The sequence below is a fragment of the Armigeres subalbatus genome, chromosome 1 (assembly GCF_024139115.2).
Source record: "Armigeres subalbatus isolate Guangzhou_Male chromosome 1, GZ_Asu_2, whole genome shotgun sequence".
Lineage (NCBI taxonomy): Eukaryota > Metazoa > Arthropoda > Insecta > Diptera > Culicidae > Armigeres > Armigeres subalbatus.
This window is the reverse complement of record NC_085139.1, coordinates 286,385,361-286,408,023: the sequence shown is the minus strand read 5'-3', so window position 1 is coordinate 286,408,023 and position 22,663 is coordinate 286,385,361. Positions and strand designations below refer to the sequence as shown.

The window sequence follows — 22,663 nt, the reverse complement described above, 5'->3', positions numbered from 1 at the left end:
TCTTACTCAGCAGACTATTTAAGAATTATAATACCTTCCTGACTAGCTGAAGTTTTTCAAATTATCGCAAAATTATGTGAAGAAAGACACAATTATTTTTGATACAGTAAATCAAATTAAATCCACTTAAATCGATGTTTTGAACAGAATTTAGGAATGAAGTAAGTTAAGCAGTGTATAACCGAATCGTAGTAAATGGTATTGCTTTTCTAAAAATCCAAAAAAATATAAAGCAACTAATTTGAACAAATTTAACCCGAAGACCTAAGTCTTTGTTTCCGATCAAAATCATTATTTTGTTTTCTAAATTGAATCTAAATCTAGCAATCCGATGCGTAGATTAATCAATTATTTTTGTGTTTCTAGAATTTTGTTTTCATTTTTTTTCAGTTTTCTATCCATTCGAATCAATATTATTCAAAAGTTTGAACGTTTCCTTCCGTAACAAGTTGAAAAATAAAATAGAGTATATGTTTCACCATCAAAACCTCAAAAAAAATCTAGTGACAACACAAACTAAATTTGAGAAAAAAAAATCTACTTAATTTTTGTACCTCATACACACTATGTACTAAAACCAAATAATTCAGTTAAAATGCGTCTGAGTAATAAACATTAAAGAGTTTTTTTCCTGAAATCAACTTCATTAAAAACTATGAAACGTTTTGAATGTAACTTGACGAAACATTATTGTTCAAACATTTCTAACGAGTCATTCAGTTATTATTTTCATATTCATTCACTAACTGAAATCTGACTCGCTTCCAAAAACTCATTTTTGAATCAATTTCATCTTTTATAGATGAAGTGAAAGTTCTGGATTGCAGTTTGGTCATGCTGGTTTCCAGAAATCGGTTTTTAAGTCTTTCAAGGCTAATTTTTGGCGTAATTTCCTGAGCTTCGAGTTCTGGAAATGCTTCCAACATTCTGTAACAATGATCCCAATAAATGTAATCATTGTCTAATTCCATGACTTATCACATTTCCTGGTTATTCGTCTATTTGGCGTCCTTCTGGAAGATCCGAAACATCATTAAACTTGTTTTGATGGACCTTATTGGGATTCGGGGCATACGTGTAAAGGAACAGTTCATAAAACTCATCCGTCTCTGAATAGCGTATGATTGACGTGGCCCGTTCTCATGAATCTGAGTAGCCACCGAAATTCCTCCGGAAAATTCGGAGCCTCCGTAAAAGTGGTTAATTCACGATACTCATAGCGCCCGGAGACCCATAGTGCTATATACCAATCGATTCAAATTGCACTATGGATTCGGAAGTTATGGCCAATTTGTTACAGAAAAATGACTTAAAAAAGTGTCACTCATTTTTTGCCACTTATCTCTAACAGCTCGCAACAAAATGCATTCAACACAGAATCCTGTCCCATTGTTTCCTATTTAAAATTGGCCAGTTCCAGTGTTGTGCTGAATCATAATCAGACGATAATGATTGCAATTTTCATGTGAAAACTTTTCACGTGAAAACAGTAGGCGAGTTGTCGCCGGCGACAACTTCTCAAATAGTGTACTCAAACGATAATAAGCACAGAATTTTCATTCAAACATTAATCTTTACTATGATCAGCTAATTGTCAACAGTCCAGTTATATCTTCTATTTGGCGTTATGGTTTCATGGTATTAAGGAAAAAGTGTTCAAAATGTAACGGTAAGTGCTTTAAATCAAGATCGATTTCCAAACGATTCTTAATCGCTGGCGAGTTTTTATCATCTGATAACTTAAAAGTAAGATCGCGGGTGAGTTTGATCATCCTCGATTTTTTGAAAATTTGATTTTTCCCAACCCTGGCCAGTTCGCACTATGACCTCGGAAGTTATAGCCAAAATATATTTTATTTACAGAAAAATCACCTAACAAAATATTACTCATTTTTTTGGCCCTTATCGTTCGCCGATATGCTCACAACAAGTTTCGCTCATTCCCATTGAAAATTGGCCAGATCGAACTATGGGCTCCGAAGTCTTGTCTTGTCTTAGCACATGGGCTCCGAAGTTATGAACAAAATTTAGTTTTTTACTCAAGAAATGCGTAAATAATCCTCAATTTTTCAAATAGTATTATCCATTACTCTTGTTGAATTACAGTTATTAAAAGCTTAATACCTTGAAATATTATTCCAACAGTGACTTGTTTGATGCTGATTGCATAGGTCATACTTGGTTTTCTAAAATGTAATGAAAGTATGTTCAGATTAATGCTCGTAAAATGCCATAAATAATCAACTATCCAACTGAATAGGCACTCAAAATAGTCTTATATGCACTCTCAATATTTTGAAAGTATTGTGGATTTTGAGCAGATTTTGGCAATTATATATTAACTTAAATTTTTCATTTTTTTATTTCTTTTTTTAATTATCAACGCATTCAGGCTTTTGATTGATTATTTTTTGCACAATTAAACTTAATAAAATGTTATTTTCAATATGTTACAACGTTATTAAGAACAATTTACAAACAAATATGTACAAGAAACAGTAATGACACGATTTCTGACATGTCTAAGTTTTGACTGCCGCTGAAATTAATTTTAAAAGTTTATAGAGAAAGAATAGGAAATTATAATTTTTTTTAGAAGTCTATATTACAATCACAAACATGTGTCCGGAAGAACGTACCGTATATACACTTTCAGCTCTAAGCCATTAATTGCTTTTTGTGCTGTTTAGACCACCCTAATGATATTTTCTCGTTACATATTATAATGAACGAGAAAGGCATCAACACCAATAGGTGGGATAATCTGTTTTTTAATTCGTTTCTTTTATCTCACAGCTCTGGCGAAAAAAATAACTTTAATACATAATATTTTGTAATGTCAAGAAACCAGAAGCAATGACTAAGAGATCGATGGAAAACTGAGAGATTCGATTAAAAAATCACGGAGATAATGAAAATTTAGTTACACTTTTTTCTACACGAATGTATCCGTGTTAGTTTTTTTTAGCGGATGTATCCTAGTGTTAACCGATCTCTAATAAAATGTTAATAAGACCTTACATTGTTTGACATTTCCTATGAAATTTTTCGTCTTTTGAAATATATTAGCATCCCAAGTCAGTCGGGCAATAGAACATTCTAGCGTATCGGATAAACCTGTCGTTAGCTGTACGGGTACAAAGGAAATGCAAACTCAATTTTGTATATACGTATTAACCTTAAAATAATTATTTACTCTAAGTACTGAAATAAAATGTTAAAATATTCAATACATGTTCGTTAGGTGAATTGATCAATTAATTCGAACTCTTTAGTGTAAATACTTTCATAGCCATACTTCCCATAAACAATTTTAAGACACTCCTCAGGAAACTAAAAGCATGGAAGTGATCCAAGTGCAAGGCAATATTTAACAAATACTTAATTGATACTCTGTTTCGGAATCGAATTACGAACTAATTACGTTCGAAGATGCTAATTACTTTTTTCTGTATTAAAATAAACATCTTCATTTTTTAAATTATTTAACCCGCGAACAAATGACTCACATCTGTCGGTCTACGCAACCGCAGTGATGGAGTACCTAGTACCTTATAACTGGGAATTATCCATACATATCAGCACTACTGCATCGGCCACGGATGGATTCGCAATGAACGAAAAGCAGTCAGCGAGGCAACAGCTACCTCTTTACTGCAGTAGTCAACATCCGTAGCAGCAAACGAAACGCATGTTAAACGCACGAAAAATGTGCCGAACGAACAGACGCTGCTGTCGGGAATAACGAACGACCCGAAAGCAAATGAATGAAACTGTCTTACAACGTCACCCGAGAGCAACGTTACCTCTCGTATGATTGCGTGTATGCGACTGTCGCATATGAACCGATAGCACGGCTGTCATGGTTAAACAAAGGCGACAATCATTGGTGGGCTGTAATGATGCGGTACATTTGGAAAGCCTGATTGTAGGTATTTATATAACTTAATGATAAACCAGTGTCAGAAGTTTATGGATTCAGAGCAAGGAGCTAGACATAAGGTGACGTAGTTCAAGATGATGGTGTACGTAATTTTGGCGAACGATAGAGAAATGTCAAAATAGCACTAATAGTAGCCATGTTGCCTACGTCACTATTTGTGTTTTTTCTTAACAGCTATGAAAAAGAACTAAATTATAAACTTTATTTAAATTTTATTGTGTTTCGCGTGTAATTCATTCCTATTGACAATTGTTTCCGATATATTTTAATGTGATGTCCTGGTTTTTGTATTCCAAGGCATTTGGAATTATGGATTAGAAACTAGGGCCCTCTTCAGGCTAGCGCTAGGACTCGCGGCTACAAAGCAAGACCATGCTGAGGGTGGCTAGGGCAACTCCCGGTGCCGGTCTAGGCAATTTTCGGATTTTAAATTGTCTCGACTTCCCTGGGCTGTGGAAGTGCTGAATGAGCACTAAGTTGCGAGGCGGCAATGTCCAAGTGGGGAATGTATTGCGAAGGGCCTCGGAAATGAGCCCAGGGTGGCCAATGTCCCCAGAATCCTATCTGGATGAAATTTTTTTAACTTGCATTGCAAAATGCTAAAGTTTGATACCCATATCGTCATAGTTTGTGACATTCCGAAAATGGCCGATTTTGATACTTCCTCAAGGAACTGACTCCGAGGGAGCCAATGTCCGGATGTCATAATTCCACTTGTCTTGCAAAATGCTGAAGTTTGATACCAATATTGCTAATATGCAGCGAAAATATTGAACTGATCATTTTGGGACTACCAAAGATACCTGTTGTTGGCCATTTCTGAAACAGGTGTCACCATGATGTTTGGTTCTGATATAATCCCCATATACAAATCTACTGGAATGGTATAAATAGGGACGAAATAGACGTCATAGACTGTGGAATACCCGCTGACACTTCTATCGACTGCTGACCGGTGTCTGTGTCGTATATCAACACCCTATTTTGAAAATAGCAAGAAAGGCGTGTTTAAGGACCAGGTTTGGAATACCATCCGGGCCTGGTGCCTTATTGAGCTTTAGTTTTCTTGCAGCTACGATAAGCTCCTCGTTAGTCACTAGCGGCACCACGTCGACTGACTGGTACGGTGTATCGGACCAGTTCGATGATTCATGTTTCGGAAACAACCTTAATATTTTGTCTAACATCTCTGGAGATCTCTCAGGAGGCGTGCTGTTGGTCATACCCAGCTGCTCACAGCAGGCTCTCTTGCTACATTTTATCTCGTAGTTCAGAGCTCTGTTCGCTGACTGCAATACCCGGCGTCCATCGACCCTTTCAGCGTCTGTCCTAGCACGTCACAATCTTATTTTAGCTCTAAGACAGGTTCTACGGAGATCTGCGATCGTGTTCGACCACCAGTATACTGGTTGATTCCCACCATACCGGACTTGTCCGCTATTCAGCTGCTGTTTCCAACTAGCAGGGATGCGGTATGGGTCGGACAGCAAGGCAACATCAGTTTTGCACTCAATAACCGACTGTTGTAGCAGCAGTTGAGCTGCCTTGCAGTGGTTTAAGCTTAGCTGTGATTCTTGCATGTATGTACCCTTCTAGAGGACAGACAGGCCTGAGCACCGATAAGATGACTGTTGTCTGTGCCCGGGAGACAGATCCAACATCTTGGTGGAATTGTTAAAGATCCACTTCCCTGATTCAATCCCTGAGTCGAGCATCGGCGACCAAGGCACTGGAATTGCTGTCTCAGATCCACAAGAGATCCAATCATGGGTTTCTGGGTCTAAAAAAGACGCAATAAAGGTTGCAAAGGAAGCTTTCACTCGGGCCAGGGTTGAGAGGGCTGTGAGATCTTTCGAGCCATTTAAGTCTCCTGGCATGGATGGAATATTTCCAGCGTTGATCCAAAAAGAGGAGAAAACACTGGTTCCACTCTTGGTTGAGATTTTAAGGCGAGTCTGATTTTGGGGCACATACCTAACGATTGGCGTCAAATCCGGGCTGTCTTCATTCCGAAGGCAGGCAAGAGAGATAAAACCAACCCCAAAGCATTCAGGCCGATAAGTTTATCCTCTGTAATGCTCAAAATTATGGAAAAGGTACTATGCGAGTACATAAATCACAAATTTATGAAAGCAATGCCTTTGTCAAAAAACCAATTCGCTTATCAAAGTGGAAAATCTACGATCTCGGCACTACATACGGTAGTTCAAAAATCGAAAAACACTTAATGCAAAAGAAATTGCTCTTGTAGCATTTCTTGATATTGAGGGCGCATTCGATAACGCTTCTTATTCGTCTATAGGGTCAGCAATGTTGAGGAGAAAATTCGACCCATGCATTGTTACCTGGGTACATGCTATGCTAGCTAATCGGAAAATCTCCTCTGAGCTTAGCGGTTCATACATCACTGTTAAAGCAACAAGGGGGTGTCCGCAAGGCGGAGTGCTTTCTCCTTTGTTGTGGTCACTGTTGGTGGATGAGCTTCTAAACAGCTTAGAGAGAAGAGGCTTCGAAGTGGTTGGATATGCTGATGACGTTGTCATTATTGTACGAGGCAAATTCGAAAGTGTTATCGTGGAAAGAATGCAATCTGCCCTAAATCACACTTTTCCTGGTGTCAAAAGTATCAACTAGGCATAAATCCTACAAAAACTTCCATTATCCCTTTCACCAAACGGAGAAAAGGTACAACTGAAACCCTTTTCTTGAATCAAACACAATTAGTTTATTCAAGTGAAGTAAAATATCTAGGTGTCATACTCGACGCAAAGCTTAATTGGAACTCTCATCTCCAATCAGTTGTGCAGAAAGGTCTCAATACACTTTGGGTTTGTTCAAAAACCCTTGGTAAAAGATGGGGCCTAAAACCAAGTATGATCATGTGGATATATAAAACCATTGTCCGTCCCAGGACAACTTACGCTTCCCTTGTCTGGTGGCCTAAAACTAATGAGGCTGCTGCAAGGGCCAAGCTCAACAAAATCCAACGCACCGCTTGCATAGCCATCACTGGTGCAGTTCGTAGTACACCCACTTTGGCCCTAGACGCAATGCTTCACCTACCCCGGTTAGATCAATTCATAAAGCTGGAAGCGGAAAAAAGTGCTCTAAGGTTAAAGAGAACAAAAACACTGCTGTCGGGAGACCTTACGGGTCACCTCAGCATAATAAATGAATTTGCCATAAATCCCGCAATAGGAATTTGTAGTGACTGGATGGAAACGGTAGTCAATTATGACTTACCTTACGATGTGTTCATTCCTTCCCGCCAGGAGTGGGAAGGAGGTGGACCAACGTTCCAACAGGCTCTATAAATTTCTTCACAGATGGTTCGAAAATGAATAATCTGACAGGATCCGGAATCTATGGCCCTACAACAAAATTTCTGTCCACTTAGGACAGTGGCCCTGATATTTCAGGCGGAAATATATGCAATATTAGAATGCGTGTTATTATGCCTGAGGAGAAAGTATAGATTTGCAAAAATATGTATTTTCTCTGACAGCCAAGCGGCACTTAAGTCGCTTAATAACTACACTTGTAACTCAAAGCTAGTGTGGGAATGCATTCTGGCTTTGAAAAACTTATCCATACGCAATCGAGTCTACCTATATTGGATCCCAGGACATACGGGTCTAGAGGGAAACGAGATTGCTGATGAGCTAGCCAGGAATGGATCTAATGAAAGGTTCATTGGCCCTGAGCCCTTCTGCGGGATCTCAGACTGCTCTGTAAAATGGAACTGAACAAATATATGGTCAGTCAAATCACATCAAACTGGAATGCACTTCCCCATACGAGCCAATCCAAAAGGCTCGTAACGATTAACCCCAAGAAAACCCAACAACTATTAGGTCTCAACAAAGGGATCTCAACATCTACACCGGTCTAATAACTGGACACTGCCCCTGCAGATACCATCTACAAAAGATCAGAGCAATCCAAACCTCAAATTGCCGCTTCTGTGACGAGGAGAGAGAAACATCAGAACACATCCTCTGCTATTGCAGTGCACTCACCCAACGTAGGTTCAAAGCTCTCAGCAAGCCCTTTTAGGGCCTGCTGACATATGGATCTTATCCCCAAGGACGTGGTTGGCTTCATAAAGCTAGTCTCGCCAGAATGGGGGAGTCACATACTGTAACTCAGGATCTCTATTCATCAATAATAGATGGTCTTGAGTTCAGTCGATACCAAGGTATCTCAGTGACAAACATGTTACTGAGATAACTTGCGTATTTCACAGTAAAAGGGTATATCACAATAGTCCTAAAATCTGGACGCAGTGATCTTCACCCGACAAACGAGGAAAAAAAAAAAAAAAAAAACTTCTTGGTGCAGCCTGACAGGTGCCAGCTGGATGGTTTTAAGCTCTACACCTCCAGAGTGGGACTATTTTGGCAACGTCCGGTGGATCATCAAGATTGAGCGAATTAGATACCATCGTTTTCATTGCGTCAGCAGATACATGTTTAGCCACTTTTGTGAAGAAAATCCAAAACTTGCCTGGCGCATCCCCATAGACGTAGTTCGATTATTGCTTCCTACCAGTAATTGGGACGTATTATGTCGGTTGTTCTTCACTGTATGATTTCGTTCCACAGCATTATCGGTTTCTAACGGCGTGGATGAAGACCGTGGATGTACACTTCTGGGACTCGCAATTTGACTAGTGGTTATTAATGACTTGAATTCGGATAAGCTCTGTTTCATTTTTGCAACATCGGACTGTTACAAGTGAATCGTAGATTCCAAACTGCTTTCCACTTGATTGCCAGTATCATTCTCTTTGCTGGGTTCGCTGTCTTGACTATTTGCAGCATTAGAGAGGTTGCGGAAAGACCACAAGCATTGATCACACAGCCATAATAAATTATCGTTTTCTGTGCAACGGCGAAGGTCATACACATTCAACTTGGTGCAGCTAAGGTGGTATTCGGTCTCACAACACCCATCACATGTGATTCGCTCTTCAAGCGCACTGATGGACAAACAACATCTTCCACATGCAATGCGTCCCATACTCGTTCAATATCACGCACTGTTATGCACAAATAGAGTGAACTAGAACAAGCTGTCTATGGAAGCAATGACTGCTTTAGAAATCTTGGCAATTTTGTTTCACTTTTTCCTACAATCGAGCGTCAGATATAACACAATCTCTTATATATTTGGAGCCATTTTTGAATCCGGCTTGACTATTGATTCGCAAGTCAATATTCGAGAGCTAGTCTGTTGTGAAACGACCTCTCCGACGAAAAGGGGATTAGTCGGTCCGGCTAGCAACAATAAACGCCACAAAACATAATTTAGTGTGCAATCATATCATCCTATATTTCACCCATTTACATAACTTCTCAACGTTCTTCTGACTTCCTACTCTCCTACTCGATTAGCATGCCTGGTCTTCTTACATCTTCGTTTCAATTTCTTAAAACTATCACTCACGGCTGCCGCATCCTCAGTGCCGCTCTCGTTCTTCCCACCTGGATTCCGTCGAGCGCATCTCGTATCGCGAGGAAATGGTGAACCCCTGTGCTTCTGAAGTGGCGTGAAGATTCGTCTTGTCATTGGCAGCGATGCGCCAATTGCTCTTCCTTTGGTCGTGCATATAAATGGACAATTGCGCACCCCTTGGTTCCTGTGTCTGATTGGCCGTGCTACTTTGGCATGCACCTACCAGTGGGTGGTGTTTATCGTCCGTATCCTTCTCTTTCCGGTTCAAGCTTCCGTACCTTCTCGCGCAATGCCGAACTCTTCCCAGCACGACAGCTGAATGATGGTTTTGCCGGCTTCGGACTTCGATCCCCACAGTCTTCGAAACGCCCGCGGCGGTTACCTTTCGGGAGGCTAAGGCCGTTCACCGTGACCGATCTGCAAAATATAGAAAAAAGGCCCTGCCGGATTGCATCCGTTAGTTGTTTTGTTGGCACTTCTATTCGGATCGACTTACTCCTTGTGGAGGCCTTTTGTCGTGCGAGCCGCGAATGGAAGGATTACGGTGCTGTGTCCTTGAGCTACGGGAGGAAAAAGTGTGAGCTGGCAGGTTTCTCACATCTGTGCGGAGTGACTCACCTTTGGTTTGATTTCGGGTGTGCTCTTTGTATAGGTACTCAATTAGCTATGATCTGCCCCGATCGATTTAATGCCTTGCCCTTTCTGGTTTACGGTACCGGGAGTGTTCCGACGTGCTGTAGGGAAAGTCAGCACCATAAAGGATCTAGTTTGCGCTTCGTGATGTAAGGTTCAACTCACCTTAGTATTCTTTAGTCCACCCGCCCGTCCGGATTCGTCTCTGGGATTCAAAGCGAGCAGTCTGTTAGACTTTAAATATGTCCCCACGTGCTGTCACAATTACGGTCCGGATGGCACAATCGGTGCGGATGAGGGAAGCAATTTCAATTGCTGTTAATATCTTTTCCTATATCGTCAGGAATTCCTTCCCCGATTCCTTCTTAAGCACTCGCGCCCTTCGTCCGCTTCCTAGGACGATTTTTTTTTCGTTCGTACGAAAAACGGGCACTTTTATTTTTTCTTTTTTTTGCTGCACAACTTTGCTGCTGACGGCGGCGAGAAGAATGCGGAATGACGTTGACGGAAGTAGGTGTTCGCCGATTTTGATGACGTTTGTTTTTCACTGATCTTGTTCGCCGTATCTTAATTAAGCCCATGCGGCATATCTTGTTAGCACAGCTGTCATTTAGGGTGGTATTCAGTGATTGATTGCACATTCATGTAAATTAACTAATTATGTATGCTAATAGGTACTAACGTAACAAGTCTTTAAGTTATTGCAAATAACAAGCAGCAAACAAAACACACGTTCGCGATCAGAATGCGTCACACGTCAGGGTTGAAAATTGGTGGGGTTTGACAGTGGGCTCTGTTAAACCTCTACAAAAAGCAGCCGTGTGCCGCTCAAAGCGCACTAGCCCAAGCCCTGGTGTTAGGTGGGACGCTAAACAACCCTGACACGACGGCCTTCCGACGAGACAGGAGGATTGCGCAGGCCCAATAAGCCGCCTTTAAAAACAACAATTACGAATGACATACACGCAGAAAAATATTTTGTAAACTGAAAAGGATTTCGTATCGATTCAACAAATTTTATTGTTGACTCACGGCTTACCAGTAAATTTTATTGATTTGAAAAAATTTGATCAATTACTTCGAAAATAAATTTTGTTGTTTCTAAAAATGATTTATCTCAGCTACACGCCAGAAACAAAAATTAAATTTTGTAGAAACAAATATTTTTTTTGTCGGCACAAAAATTCCAATTGTTGTTTCAAAAATATTGTATTTTTCATTTAAAACCTTGAATTTTTTGCACATTTCAGTTGTCATGGTTATGTTATTAAAAAACATGGATTGTTTTATTATATTTTTTATTTGGTCCTGAATCAAAGATATGATTTTTATGTCATACTTCTAATGAAGTATTTTTGCCTTCATCCTTCATTCTCAAACAATCTGGATCTAGAAAAAAAAACAACATTTCGTCACACGAATTGGCTATTGAGCTAATAAAATTACCTTCATTATATTCATCCATTCGATGATTTTTTTTGTGCGTTTCACCTATAAGTACAAATCTGATAAAAACATTAGAATAAAATTAGGGAAATATGAAACGGTAGAAAATTGAAAGTAAAAAAGAATATCAACTTACCTTAAATACTTACACACCTATGCTTCACTATTATTTCTTCTTGTTAATATTTATTATAAATAAAACCTTTGTAAAAGAATATTTGTCTAATTGTTTCATACATCTGGTTTCTTTGTTCGAACATGGAGAATAAACAGCAGATTCAAAAGAAAAATATCCTTGAGTTTACAAAGCAAATTCTTGTTTCAACAAAATTATTTATTTAAATCAATCTCAGTTGGAAACAGAAATAACAAATAAAAGCATATTTTGTTTTCAATTTCAAATTTTGTAGATTCAACAAATTCAGTAGATAAATGTAAAGAAATATTTTTATTAGTTTTATGCACACAAAGTTTGTTGATTCTACTCATTGTAATTTTAATTTCTATTAAGCTATATTTTTCTGCGTGTAGAAGATAATACGACTCGATACAATCGGCAACGACCTAGGCGACGAATAAAGGATCACGTTCGGAAGCTTGGAACATGGAACTGCAAGTCGCTAGGCTTCGCAGGTTGCGACAGGATAATCTACGATGAAATACATCTCAGCAACTTCGACGTCGTAGCGCTGCAGGAAATTTGCTGGACAGGACAGAAAGTATGGAAAAGCGGGAATCGAGCGGCTACCTTCTACCAAAGCTGTGCCACGTGGCACCACCAAAGAGCTGGGAACCGGCTTCATAGTGTGATTGGGTCGCAGCCAATCAACGCAAGGATGTGCAAGCTTAGGATTAATGGCCGTTTCTTCAACTATAGCGTCATCAACGTGCACTGCCCATACGAAGGGAGACCCGACAACGAGAAAGAAGCGTTCTATGCACAGCTGGAGCAGACATACCATGGATGGCCACTGCGGGACGTCAAAATCGTCATCGGCGACATGAACGCACAGGTAGGAAGGGAGGAAATGTATAGACCGGTCATCGGACCGGATAGTCTGCACACCGTATCGAATGTCAACGGCCAACGATGCATAAACATCGCAGCCTCCCGCGGAATGGTAGTCCGAAGCACCTTCTTTCCCCGCAAAAATATCCACAAGGCCACATGGAGATCACCTAACAAAGAAACGGAAAACCAAATCGACCACGTTCTAATCGACGGTAAATTCTTCTCCGACATCACGAACGTCCGCACTTACCGCAGTGCGAATATTGAATCCGACCACTACCTCGTTGCAGTATGCCTGCGCTCAAAACTCTCGACGGTGTACAACACGCGTCGAAGTCGGACGCCGCGACTTAACATTGGGCGGCTACAAGACGGTAGACTAGCCCAAGAATACGCGCAGCAGCTGGAAGTGGCACTTCCAACGGAAGAGCAGCTAGGCGCAGCGTCTCTTGAAGATGGCTGGAGAGATATTCGATCCGCCATTGGTAGCACCGCAACCGCTGCACTTGGCACGGTGCCCCCGGATCAGAGAAACGACTGGTATGACGGCGAATGTGAGCAGTTAGTGGAAGAGAAGAATGCAGCATGGGCGAGATTGCTGCAACACCGCACGAGGCCGAACGAGGCACGATACAAACAGGCGCGGAACAGACAAAACTCGATTTTCCGGAGGAAAAAGCGCCAGCAGGAAGATCGAGACCGTGAAGAAACGGAGCAACTGTACCGCGCTAATAACACACGAAAGTTCTATGAGAAGTTGAACCGTTCACGTAAGGGCCACGTGCCACAGCCTGATATGTGCAAGGACATAAACGGGAACCTTCCTACGAACGAGCGTGAGGTGATCCAAAGGTGGCGGCAGCACTACGAAGAACACCTGAATGGCGATGTGGCAGACGAAGATGGCGGTATGGTGATGGACCTGGGAGAACGTGCGCAGGACATAAATTTACCGGCTCCGGATTTCCAGGAAATCCAGGAGGATATTGGCCGGCTGAAGAACAACAAAGCCCCTGGGGTTGACCAACTAACAGGAGAGCTATTTAAACACGGCGGCGAGGCACTGGCTAGAGCGCTGCACTGGGTCATTACCAAGATTTGGGAGGAGGAAGTTTTGCCGCAGGAGTGGATGGAAGGTGTCGTGTGTCCCATCTACAAAAAGGGCGATAAGCTAGATTGTAGCAACTACCGCGCAATCACATTGCTGAACGCCGCCTACAAGGTACTCTCCCAAATTTTATGCCGTCGACTAGCACCAACTGCAAGGGAGTTCGTGGGGCAGTACCAGGCGGGTTTTATGGGCGAACGCTCCACCACGGACCAGGTGTTCGCCATTCGCCAAGTACTGCAGAAATGCCGCGAATACAACGTGCCCACACATCATCTATTCATCGACTTCAAACCCGCATATGATACAATCGATCGGGACCAACTATGGCAGCTAATGCACGAACACGGTTTTCCGGATAAACTGACACGGTTGATCAAAGCGACGATGGATCGGGTGAAGTGTGTAGTTCGAGTTTCAGGGACATTCTCGAGTCCCTTCGAAACCCGCAGAGAGTTACGGCAAGGTGATGGTCTTTCGTGTCTGCTATTCAACATCGCTTTGAAAGGGGTAATACGAAGAGCAGGGATTAACACGAGTGGTACAATTTTCAATAAGTCCGTCCAGCTATTTGGCTTCGCCGACGACATAGATATTATGGCACGTAACTTTGAGAAGATGGAGGAAGCCTACATTAGACTGAAGAGGGAAGCTAAGCGGATCGGACTAGTCATCAACACGTCGAAGACAAAGTACATGATAGGAAGAGGTTCAAGAGACGACAATGTGAGCCACCCACCGCGAGTTTGCATCGGTGGTGATGAAATCGAGGTGGTAGAAGAATTTGTGTACTTGGGCTCACTGGTGACTGCCGAAAATGACACCAGCAGAGAAATTCGAAAACGCATAGTGGCTGGAAATCGTACGTACTTTGAACTCCGCACGACGCTCCGATCGAATAGAGTTCGCCGCCGTACCAAACTGACAATCTACAAAACGCTCATTAGACCGGTAGTCCTCAACGGACACGAGACCTGGACGATGCTCGTGGAGGACCAACGCGCACTTGGAGTTTTCGAAAGGAAAGTGCTGCGTACCATCTATGGTGGGGTGCAGATGACGGACGGTACGTGGAGGAGGCGAATGAACCACGAGTTGCATCAGCTGCTGGGAGAACCATCCATCGTTCACACCGCGAAAATCGGACGACTGCGGTGGGCCGGGCACGTAGCCAGAATGTCGGACAGTAACCCGGTGAAAATGGTTCTCGACAACGATCCGACGGGCACAAGAAGGCGAGGTGCGCAGCGGGCAAGATGGATCGATCAGGTGGGAGATGACTTGCGCACCCTCCGTAGACTGCGTGGTTGGCGACGTGTAGCCATGGACCGAGCCGAATGAAGAAGACTCTTATATACCGCACAGGCTACTTCGGCCTTAGTCTGAATAAATAATAAAATCTTGGAAATATCCACAGAAACTTATTTGGAAATTGCATAAGAAATTCTTCAGAATTTTCCTAGAGGTTATTCCCAATTTCAACGAAAGCGAATTGGAATTCACAAGAAAAACTTTTTGAAAAACTCTGGAGTTTCCAAATGAAATTTCTAAGAATCTGCATGAAACATCCCTCGGTATTTGCAACGGGAACTCTTAGGTTTCTGCGATTTTCTGCAAGGAATTGTCCGTAAAGTCCGAGTAAAATTCTTCTGAATTTCCATTGGAATATTTGCTGAAGTTTCATCGGTAATTCTTTGGAATTCCAGTGAGAAATCTTTGGATATCCACGGGAAAGTCTTCTGAATATCAACGACAATTTCTGCGGGATTACCAATGGAGTTTATTAGAATTGCCAAAGGAAAATCTTCGGGATTTTCAAAGAATTGTTTTCGAGTTTCCATGGATTTTTTTTTCATTCAACCGAAATTTCCACCTTGAATCATTTGGAAGTTCTTGGGAACCCCACGAAAAGTTCTGCTTATTCAAAGTCTCCTTAATAAAGATTAAAACAAATTTCTACTTATTTTTTACATTAGGGGTGATCGGGGCAATATGGGCCACCTAAGCAAATCGTTCCGAAAAGCGCTGAAAAGCTCAAAAAAACATCGTTCAAATGTAGTTAACTTATACTAGAGGATGTTACCTTTCATATAACGTTGATGAATGACGAAAAATGCGTTTGGAAATTGTTGGAATGCACTTTTGAAAATGTATTGATTTCAATGTGTATTCCCGACTATACGGGGCAATACGAGCCACCATTTGGGGCAGTATGGTGTAACATGTGCATCACACATGTTATTCATATTTCTTCTTTAACACACTTTCAGCAGACTCAGTGGGAACATGCTGAGAAGGTCAATTTCATCCGGCATTGAACCGTCAGTTCAATGCCTAGCAACTCTAGCACCGTTGGCGACAAGCAGAAAGTGTCGCATTACAAATGTATCGAGACATGCTGTTACCAAGTGAACAGTCATGTATTTTTCGAGGGTCCCTGTCCCTCGCTCTTTTGCATTAACAACGATCACTTATTGGTGATCGATGTACATAGCTAGGTTCATGTATTGGTGCTTCAAGTATCTCCCGTAGGTTAAATTATATTTCTTTAAATTTCAATAAAGCATTAAGATTCCAACCTTCTAAGAGGATGGTAATTTATTTTAACAGTGAATATAAATACACAACGAAAAGTGATATAACATGGCGACCGTGACAGGACTTCAAATCTTATAATAATTTTGCCTATGCAGCGAAAATTTACATTTTCAAGTGTGTTTTCATGTTTGAAATGGATTTTAATGCGGTTTTCACGTTGATGCATATGTGGAGCATCCTCTTAGAGATCGTATAAATTTTACATGATAAAACTTGTCAATAAGTTCGAAATGAGGGTGGCTCATATTGCCCCGTATGTTCATATTGCCCCTACTGCCCCTATACGAAATTTCAACGGTAAACTGAATGGAATATTTACTTAGAGTTCTTAGTAGTATCAATGGGAGTTTTAGGGTTATCAATCGAAAAATTCTACGATAGTTCGACAAAATATTTTTTTCTAAGAATTCTTCTTCTTCTTCTTTCCTCTGTTCGAAGCTATTTTGACAGCTTCGTCGTTTTTGGCCCAGTTGCTCAGACTATATGGCCAGACATCAATTCGATTCGTTTTGCTTGAACGTGTGACCAAGCGTGTGACGGCTAGCCGTTACGTTCTTTGACTTTGTTTGTTTATAATTTTAACTTAGCTTGTTTTACAAATTCAGTTACCTCTAGATATAGTTCTATGTTTTTCGATTTGTACAGTTCAGTTAGACTCAAGTAATCTTGCTCAAATTGAAATTTGGATCGCAGGAACCCGTGCTTTGGACAGTGCATAATGACATGTTCTGACGTCTCAGGAACTTCACACATTTCGCAGTCTTCCTCGTCGATGATCTTCATTCTCGCCAACCAAAACTTGGAGAAGTCGTGACCAGTCATCAGCCGATTCGTCAGACGGATTTGACTTCCCTCTAAATTCTTCCGATGAAACCATGGCTCCGTTGAAAATTGTGGGCAAATCTCGTAGAACCTTTTGCCTTTGTCCACGGAGTAATCCTGATACCATTGATTGGTACTTTGCTGGGTTTGTATTTTAAATCTAAATAGTGCATCTTTTAAAAACAGCTTATTACCGTAGGTTGGTGCTTCATCCGAGAGTCCGTGTTTGGCTAATTCGTCCGCTATCTCGTTCCCGTCGATTGATACGTGGCTTGGAATCCATTGGATAGACGTACCATGACTATGAGCGATCTGGAGTATACCGCCGGAAATAAGTATAAAGACAAGCATGTTTTTCATACATTTTCATCATGATTGCGGATCGATATCTCGATTCGTAGCGATTCGATTTGGCTGAAATTTTACTAGGCACCTGTTTTTAACGTGAACTTTCGATCTTTGAGTAAATTGTATACATCTCTGTTGATTTTGACTTCAAAATCTGGAAATAATTATAAAGACACCACTTTTTTATATGGAGCTCCATACAACGGAACTGTCTTTATAATTATTTCCAACAGAAACGCGTATAACCAGAATATATGCATAAATGTAACTATCATTGAATAAAAATTCAAGTCATTTTTGGCTTGTTGGCAAAAAATCAGCCCAATCGAATCGCTAAAAATCGAGATATTGACTTCCCAATATGGCCATTTTGTATGGAAACCGAGCTTGTCTTTATACTTATTTCCACCAGTGTATTTCTATCACTATTGCTGGTCCAACTTTCGCATCTATAGCCTCCTCTAACATCAGGCACGCTGATTTGGAGTCAGTATACAATACACAGCACAATGGGGAAATCCGATTCCAAAGGTGGAAAAAATTGATAACTTTCTTCACGAACAACTTACAGAAGAGATCAAGAGCTTATTCGAAAGAGAATTTTGCAAAGAATTCAGTGAGTTCTGTTTCATGGACGTGGAACGCTTCTGTATGTAGTTATCGAGCTCGTTTTGCCCTAATGCCCCATATATCGCGAGTTTCCAAACTATTTGTCATTTTATCTTCAAGACATTGTTCTAAAATTGTGTTTATCTCTTCACTGTGGACCCACAGAAGGGCACTCAATATATTTTGTTGGTAAAAGTTGAAAATTTATGGGATTTTGGGGTCAAATAAGCATCTAAGTGCATTTTATGTGCAATTTTCATGTATTCCGTAAAAAATAGTAATATTTACAGATAAGTGTTGATATTATTGTCTCAAAGTGTTGAACAGATATTAACAAATGTTTGCCGAACAAAAATTAATGAAATAAATCGTTTCACAAATGTTATATTTGGTTATTTATTGAGTAAAAAACGATTTTTAAAAACTTTTGAATAGCACCGATGCCAAACATTTCCAAACCATACCCGATAGCACAACTAGACAAGAATAGTCAAATATTATGAGTCTTGATGTGATCATAGATAGGAGGTGATGGGAGATACTCTTTTTTCTTACCTTTTTGCCCAAATTCCCCTATGAAATAATATAGCTCAATGATTCTGAGCAAGGAAATGATGTAGTAATGTTAATTTAATTCATATTTTCCAATGATATAATGAAAATAACAAATAATCATAAAATTCATTAAAAATATTGAATTATAGGGGATTTAGGGGTCATACAGCTAATTTAATGTAATTTTTTATTCAAATTAGTATAACATTTTTCACGGACGACGCACACAGAAAATTAAGGGCTTATTCGAAAGGGAGTTTTCCAAGAAATTCAGTGAGAGATGTTTTATAGACGTGAGACACTTCTGTATGTAGTTATTAAGCTAGTTTTGCCCCAATGCTATAGATCACAGTTTATCATATTTTTCGTGCTTTTATCTTCCAAGTATTGTACTAAAGATGTGTTCTCCTCTTCATTATAGATCCATAGAAAAGCACTATACATGCTTTGTTGGTATAGTTGGAAATTTAAGGGATTTTGGGGTCAAATAAGTATCAAATTGCACTTTACGTGAATTTTCCATGTATTCTGTAAAAATTAATAAAAGTATTATTATTCTCCCAAAATGTTCTACAGACATTGATGTTGGAATGTTTGCGAAACAATTACCAATGAAGTAAATAACTTCGCAAATGTTTTGTTTTGTGATTTATTGGGTAAAACCCGATTTTTTAAATGCTTCTGAAAAGTGCCGATGCCAATCATTCCCAAACCATACCCGTTTGCACAACTAGATAAGAGTAAATATATTAGTCGATGTGATAATAGATCGGAATAAATAGGAAATATTCTTTTCTCATAAAGTTTCACCCAAATTCCCCTTATGAAATAATATAGCTCAATGATTCTGGGTTAAGAAATGATGGAGTAACAATGATTCAATTATAATTTGTCAATGATACTATAAAAATAACAAATATTCGTAGATTGCATTGAAAAATAAATCCAAGGGTTTAGGGCTCAGAAACTTTTTTTTTAAATACATAATTAATGAATTTTTTCACTTATTTATCCCAAAATGTCCTAAAAATCCATTTTTAATGTAATATATGGATTTTTTTTATGGTATCCATTTCTGTTAAAAAAGAATTATGTCAATAATATGAACTATTATCTGTAAATATATGAATAATCAATAGGCTGTTGATTTCGCCAAAATTGATCAATGTAGAGCTACATCAATGCTTACAAGTTTTTAAATCACCGTATATTAACCCTAAATGATCATTCGACGTAATAAAGTGCAAATGATTTCTTGGTTATTATTATTTTTTACAGAATACATGAAAAATTTGCATAGATGCAGTTAGATGATTATTTGACCCCGAAATCCCTTAAAATTCCAACTTTTTCCAACATAATATGTATAGTGCTATATATGGATCAACAATGAAGAGGAAAACAGAATTTCAGTGTAATTTTCAAAAGATAAAAGTACCAAAATATGAAACATTTTGATGTATGGGACATTGTGGCAAAACCAGCTCAATAACTACATACAGAAGTGTCTCATGTCTATAAATTATCACTAACTGAATTTCTATGGAAATTCGCTTTCGAATAAGCACTTAATCTTATCTGTGAGTCCCTCGTGAGAAAAGTTATCATATTTTGTATAAAAAATTACATTAAATGAGCTGAATGGCCCCTAAATCCCCTATAATTCAATATTTTTAATGAATTATATGATTATTTGTTATTTTCATTATATCATTGGAAAATATGAATTAAATTAACATTACTACATCATTTCCTTGCTCAGAATCATTGAGCTATATGATTTCATAGGGGAATTTGGGCAAAAAGGTAAGAAAAAAGAGTATCTCCCATCACCTCCTATCTATGATCACATCAAGACTCATAACATTTGACTATTCTTGTCTAGTTGTGCTATCGGGTTTGGTTTGGAAATGTTTGGCATCGGTGCTATTCAAAAGTTTTTAAAAATCGTTTTTTACTCAATAAATAACCAAATAAAACATTTGTGAAACGATTTATTTCATTAATTTTTGTTCGGCAAACATTTGTCAATATCTGTTCAACACTTTGAGACAATAATATCAACACTTATCTGTAAATATTACTATTTTTACGGAATACATGAAAATTGCACATAAAATGCACTTTGATGCTTATTTGACCCCGAAATCCCTTAAATTTCCAACTTTTACCAACAAAATATATTTAGTGCCCTTCTGTGGATCCACAGTGAAGAGATAAACACAATTTTAGAACAATGTCTTAAAGATAAAATGACAAATAGTTTCGAAACTCGCGATATATGGGGCATTAGGGCAAAACGAGCTCGATAACTACATACATAAGCGTTCCACGTCCATGAAACAGCACTCACTGAATTATTTGCAAAATTCTCTTTCGAAAAAGCTCTTGATCTCTTCTGTAAGTTGTTCGTGAAGAAAGTTATCAATTTTTTCCACCTTTGGAATCGGCTTTCCCCATTGTGCACAGTTTTGAATCTCCATTTGCTGAACGAGGGACATTGCTATTCTAATTGCCGTTACTTCCGCTGCTGTTATACTCGCTTCCTGGTCTAGTCTATAGGAATATCTTCGTTTGCAGTTCTCTAGATATATTCCTACAGCACATCGGTTGCTATCCTTCGATGCATCTGTAAAGATTCGTCTTCTTCCGCGGTATTTATGGTTCATCGTGAACAGTACCAGCTGCTTCATTTTGAAGGCATTAGTGTCCTTTTTCGCCGTGGTTAGTCCTTCCAGATCAGAACATATTTCCACCGTGACGTGTTGAATTCTTTCTAGGGGCATGATTTCGTCAAAAACCTCTTTGTTCTTGAAGTACATTCTTTCTAAATAGCTGTATTTATCCTTGAATTTACACTTGATAGTCTTCGAAATCCGCTTTGGAAATTCTTCAGACTTCCACGAATTTGAACCGGCATGGAAAGTTATAGATCAGTGTCGTGACAGATATAAAACAGCAGCGCGCTGATGCAAAAATGTCAGCGCACACCTCTACATAGAAGGAATTGAGGATTAAATTTGATTTTGTTTTAAATTGAATTTGTTCTGTTTTTTAAATAAGCGTTTTGTTGTAATGTTTTTATATAAAAATTGATTTTAATAATTTAATAACATAACTTGTTACTGATCTCCGTATTATTTCGACATTTACAACACATACGACATTTTGTATTTTTTTTTTGGAAAAGTCTACGTAGACTTTAAGGGGTTGGGGGAGGGGTTTCTGAAAAGTCCACGAAAGTCTACCAGGGGGGAGGGGGGTTTGAAAATATGAAAATTTGGTCTACGTGGTTTATGGACAGCCCCTAATGAAAATCAAGCAAACTATATCCTTTTACTTCCGGTGAATTAAAATGGTATAAATGCGAATACACAACGAATGCTTTCGAAACACCAGCCCAGTTACCGAACGCCGCTTTTTAACTGGGTTGACGAGGGAATTCGCGATGCATTGTTGTGATCGAGTTTTACATGAAGCTTAAATAATATACCATACAGAATCCCCTCGTCACTGAGTCTTTGTTGTTGTTTTTTGACGGATAACTGCTTTTTAACTGGGCTTTGGTCCAGTTAGCGAGCGCCCAGTTAAAAAACAGTCCAGTTAAAAGGCGGCCAGATAGCGAACTGTTGCTGTAATATGAAATTTTCATAACTTGAAAAGCAAGCCAAGTTCCAGTTGAATATAGAACCATCATGAAGAAGAACTGATCGTAAGGAACCGATTGCAGCAATTTGCAGGAAAATTCTTATTGTATTTGAAAGTTATGCAAAATGTTATTTTGGCCGTCAAAATTGCCCACAGTGTAGTAGCAGCCATACTGGTAGAAAAAAATAATTTTATATCGGCGAAAATCTTTTGCAAAATCCATTGTCATTAGTAATAATCGCTGCATTTCCAAATGATTTTCAAAATTTGAAGCACCCACGAGAAATGTTTCGTTGCAAATCGGAATGCCACCAGAAAAAAGGCAGCATATCATTTACACTAATTAATTGTCCGCAAATCACAGTATTACGACGGCGCACTTAAAGAAACTGATTTTCTTACCTGATTTCACCAGAAATTCGAACGCGCAGAAAAATTTGCAAGCACGCGAACGAATTCTGGGCATCCAATTTCCAATAATTGA

At 39.4% G+C, this 22,663-nt stretch overlaps 2 protein-coding genes and 1 long non-coding RNA gene across 6 annotated transcripts in view; 1 reads left to right on the top strand and 2 right to left on the bottom strand.

Annotated features, from left to right (window-relative positions):
* LOC134207679 (coronin-7) overlaps positions 1-22,663 on the bottom strand; it is a 101,350-nt gene that overhangs the window by 29,590 nt on the left and 49,097 nt on the right. The gene's annotated exons all lie outside the window — the stretch shown is intronic.
* The window catches only part of LOC134207680 (uncharacterized), a 91,470-nt gene that overhangs the window by 21,104 nt on the left and 47,703 nt on the right, over positions 1-22,663 (top strand). The window lies entirely within an intron of this gene.
* LOC134215310 (uncharacterized) lies at positions 9,220-10,657 on the bottom strand. Its single transcript, XR_009980113.1, has 4 exons — positions 10,199-10,657; positions 10,019-10,134; positions 9,897-9,960; positions 9,220-9,840 (listed from the first exon to the last, which is right to left on the bottom strand). It is a non-coding gene; the product is annotated as an uncharacterized LOC134215310 (long non-coding RNA).